We start from the raw sequence: 5,020 nt of genomic DNA, 5'->3' as shown, positions 1-5,020 counted from the left end.
GATAGGGTTCGATGAAGTACCTGAACTTTCTCCTCCTTGAAGGCCTCCCTTTGCTCTTTAACTGTTTTACCTGATAATCTTTGTTTCCATTCCACAAGGGCCAGATCCCTTTTCAACTCACTGAAATTAACCCTCTTCCGGTTAAGTATCTTCAACTTTCATTGTCCTTGTACTTTTCCATAATTATTCTAAACCTAATCATATTACGATCACTGTTTCCAAAACACTCTCCCATTGAAACTTGCCCCACTTCATTCCCCAGAACTAGATCCAGCACTGCTTCCTTCCTCATTAGGCTGGAAACATACTGATCAAGAATCTCAGACATTTACAAAAGCTTAAACTATCCCAGCAGCTCAATCTAATACAGCACCTCCAACTAACCCAGTAACTTAAGCTGAAACTGCACTTGCAGTAAATAGATTACCTCAAACTAAAGCTGCCGCCCTAAGTAATCCAGCACCTCAACATAATCTAATACCTCAAGAAAAAACAGCACCTCAAAAAGGCAGTACCTCAGACCAGCCCAGAACCTCTAAAATAACCTAATACTTCAAAATAATACAGCCTCCAAACTAATCCAACACTTCAAGCTAACCTAGCACCTCAAGTTAGTCCAGCACCTGAACCTAACCTCGCTCTTCAAGTAGTACAGTACCTCTAACTGGCCCAGCACTTCAGACTGATGCAGCACCTCAAGCTAATACCATGTATCTCTGAAACTGACCACAGCACCCTGAAACTGACTATAGCACTGCAAACTGTGTTCAGGGACCATAACTGAGGCAGTGTTCAATGACTGACTATCCCATCTCCCCAAATGAGTCAGCATCCTAAAGCTGTCCACAATACGCCCCAAACCAATCACATCATCCGCAAAAAAACACAATACCCAGAAACTGACCCAGTCCCCACACACTTACCTCACCATCCACACATTGATCAAACACCCAAAGCTAACAATGGCACCACACATTGGGCTTCTGCATCCTGTAAAATGATAACTGCACTGTCACAGCAAACCACAGCATCTGTAAATGGACCTTAAACAGTGCACATTACCCCAATACTGAGCAGAGAAACCCCAAACCACAACACCCACAAACTGACACAGAACAACAAACATAGACAACGATCTCTGATGACTCAACACGCCCAGACTGATGCCAACACTGAGGGATTGTAGAAACCCCTGACGCTCAGCCTTCGGTCTCAGCCTCGTCATGTGGGTTCATTCTGGGTTCGAGATATGTTTCATGCATTGAATATTTTTAGGCTTATGAATCAGTGTAAGACTTTGATTCAGTCTTGGATTCTGGGCTTGTTTTGAGTTTCAACACAAATTTGGGTTCTTGGCTTTTCTTTATGTTTATAATTCATTTTACATGAGTTGGTCACTTTAGAATTGGGATTGGTTAGTGGTCCCAGTTCAGTTTTATATTCTGGGTCAGTTTGGTCAATTTGAGATTCTGTGTTGTTTTGCGTTTCTGGCTCATTATCTGGTTGTAACATACTGCACTCAAACTGACCATAAGGGCTCCAATTAACTCAGGACCCTCAAGACGAACATTCTCCACGCATCCAAAAACACCCAGCACTGCAAAATATTCCACAGGACCCCGGCAAAGACTGATACTCACAGACTGATCTCAATGACCCCTAACATACATCATACCTAAAAACAGCAGAAGAGCCTGAAACAAACTACAGAAATAACAAGTGAACCAGTGGAGTCAGCTAGGGTTCTGGGCCAGGTCGGGTTTCCAGGTCTGCTTGGTGTTTCGGGTCTGTTTCGGGTTTGCCGTATTTTAATATTCTGAGTCCGTTTAGGATCGTGGATCAGTTTAGGGTTTGGATCAGCCTGTGATTCTGAGTTGGTTGCAGTTTTGCTTTGGTTCAGGGTTCCAGGTCGGTTTAGGATTCTGGAACAGTTTAACGTTCTTCCGCTCTGAGAGGGGAAACCAGAGGGCCGGAGCTCTTGGATTGACTCGGGTTCCTTTGGAGTTTTAACAATTTAGGCTACGGAAAGTGTCAGTATGAGGGTCTGGGTCAGTTTATGTTTCTGTACAGGTTTAGGGTTTTATGTCGATTTAGGGCTCTGGATCACTGTGTTTTGGGATGTTTAGGGTATCCAGTCATTTCAATTTACATTTTCATTTGGGACTTAATGTAAGTTTGGAATTGTGGGTTACTTTGTAGTTATGTTGAGTGTAAGATTCTGGGTCATTTTAAGGTTCTGACTCAGTATTCCGTTGATGGTCAGTTTAGGGTACCTGTCACTTTTGGGATTCTGGATCAGTTTAGGGTTCCAGGTCAGTTTAAGTTTCTGGGTCACTAGGGATTTGTGAGCTGATTTAGGGTTTTGTGCAGCTTAGTGTTTTTGGTCTCTAAAGTACTTTGGATCAGAGGGTCTCAAGAAGGGCAGAGGGCTCTTGTTCACAGGGAGTTCTGTGTATGTTCAGGATTCCAGGGCACTTTTAAGTTCCAGATCAAGTTGGGGTTGTTCAGAAGTTTGGGCATTCATGTTCAGTTCAGTTCAGTTTGGGTTCAGGTCGGGTTGTGTCTCTGGGTCATTTTACAGTTCCTGATTTATTTGAGGTTTGTATGTGAGTTTAGGGTCTTCCAGTGTTGGGCACCATGTTGTTTAGGTTTGAGGATCAGATTGAGAGTTGTTGCTTGTTTTGTTCAGAGTCATTGTTGGGTTCTGGTTAAGTTTAGGTTTGTGACTCGCTCTGGTTCTGCTTCAGTTTGGGGAAATGGTTCAGTGTCTGATTAAGGGTTAGTTTGGGGATTTAAGTCAATTTATGTTTCAGTGTCAGTTTTGGATTGTAACATTGTGTGTTTGCCTTGTCGTGCAAGTGTCTCCAGAAGATTGGGGTTCTGGGTCACTTTGTAATTCTGGTCAGTTTAGGTTTCAGGTCCAGTTTGGAAATCTTCAATATCATTTCCACCTCAATATTTATCTAATTAATCTTCACAGCTTTAATTGAGGATTTATTCCACATTTTTTTAAGTGCAATATATCAACTTTATTCTCAGTTATAATACATACAGAGACACTGGAAAAACCTGTTTTTCATTTTGAATATCTCCCCACAGGGAGGTGCACCGTTCCCAGAGACACTGCAATACTGGGTCGATGCGTGGAGTGGACGGAGCAAGCCCCTATTCCATCTCCCTGTTCCAAAAATCAATTTAATATACGGTCCCCAGATAAGGGACGTATCAGATATTAAACTGATAAGAACAGATTTTTTTTTTCAAAAAATATACTTTATTCATAAAATTTGTAACAATACATACAATACAGTTGTCATCACATTTCAAACATACACAATACAGATTATACAATTTAAGATACATGATGTACAGTTCAAATATGATTCCAACAATACAGGTACACATTGTACATAATTACAGTTCATGACACTCTCGGGTGCCTCATTGCATTACAACCAATAAGCTTATTGATTACAGATTCTTTCACCGAGTTGATGATCTTCCAGCAGCAGTTGATATCTGTCTCGGAGTGGGTCCCTGGGAACAGCCCGTACAGCACAGAGTCCTGTGTTACGGAACTGCTTGGGATGAATCTGGACAGATACCACTGCATCTCTCTCCAAACCTTCTTTGCAAAGGCACATTCCAGAAGGAGATGGGTGACTGTCTCATCTCCACCGCAATTTCCTCGGGGGCAGCGCGCGGCGGCACCGAGACTTCAGGAGTGCATGAAGGATCTGGCGGGAAGGGCCCTTCTCACCACCAGCCAAGCTATGTCTTGGTGCTTGTTTAAAAGCTCTGGCGATGAGGTGTTCTGCCAGATGACTTTGGCAGAAAGCCTCATTGCTGCACAATGGGGAAATCCTTCCACTCGAACACTAAGGATTGTTAATGTTGTATCCACGTTACGTACTTCTGTGCCCCAATAGTTTGTTGTGACACACAATCCATTTCTCTTGTATTTTATACTATTACTGTGTGAGTTTCTGTCCTTATGGAGGTGTCTGTGGGTTCCTGTGGGCTAGATGTTGGTAATTTCAGCCTCTAATGCCTGTGTTTGGACACAGCCCACACTGACAGGAGGCAAATCTGTTCCACCTGCTGCTTGTAAGGATCCCACATGAAACAGTCTGGACAGCATCAATCCATTACTTGCTGGGAATGGGCCCACTGCAAATATTGTATTTAATTAATGATCTCACTCAGATAAGATCAGAACATGTGGAGTCAGGGGACAAAGAGCAGAATTAATAGCAAGCTGGGTACAAAACAGAAAACAGAGAGTAAGTGTTAAAGGTAGTTACTCAGACTGGCAAAAGGTCTGAGTGGTGAATCACAGGGATTGGTGCTGGGACCACTGTTCTTCACCATTTATATAAACAATTTGGACTTGGGAATTGGAAGTATAATTTCAAAATTTGCGGACAACTCCAAACTGGGGGGGTATAGTTAATACTGAGGAGGAGTGCGACACAATACAGGAAGACATAAATAAATTTGCACAATGGGCGTGTAATTGGCAAATGAATCTCAATATAGATAAGTGTGAGGTTTTAAATTTTGATGGGAAGAATAAGTGGGCCACTGCTTCAATAATGGGGTAAAGGAGCAGAGGTGTCTAGGGGTACAGATACACAAATCACTAAAAGTAGCGACACAGGTTAATAAGGCCATTTAAAAAAGCAAACCAGCACTGGGGTTCATTTCCAGAGGGATCGAATTGAAAAGCAGAGAAGTTGTGTTAAACTTGTACAGAACCTTGCTTCGACCACACTTGGAGTACTGTGAACAGTTCTGGTCTCCATATTATAAAAAGAATATAGAGGCACTCTAGAGAGTTGGTGAAAAAAAGATTTACGAGGATGATACCAAAACCGAGAGGTTATCCCTAACAGGAAAGATTGAACAGGCTGGGGCTCTTTTCTCTGGACTGAGAGGTGACCCGATAGAGATCTTTAAGATTATGAGAGGGTTTGATAGAGGAGTCGTAAAGAAGATATTTCCACTTGCTGGGGAGACC

The 5,020-nt window shown here is 42.5% G+C and overlaps 1 pseudogene; it reads right to left on the bottom strand.

Annotated features, from left to right (window-relative positions):
- Nucleotides 1–3,098: 3,098 nt before the first annotated feature.
- Nucleotides 3,099–3,271, bottom strand: LOC137302580 (U2 spliceosomal RNA; annotated as a pseudogene).
- Nucleotides 3,272–5,020: the final 1,749 nt, after the last annotated feature.

This window comes from Heptranchias perlo, chromosome 35 (assembly GCF_035084215.1).
Source record: "Heptranchias perlo isolate sHepPer1 chromosome 35, sHepPer1.hap1, whole genome shotgun sequence".
NCBI classification, from domain to species: Eukaryota; Metazoa; Chordata; class Chondrichthyes; order Hexanchiformes; family Hexanchidae; genus Heptranchias; species Heptranchias perlo.
Note: the sequence above shows the minus strand (reverse complement) of the source record. Positions and strands in the feature narration are given on the sequence as shown.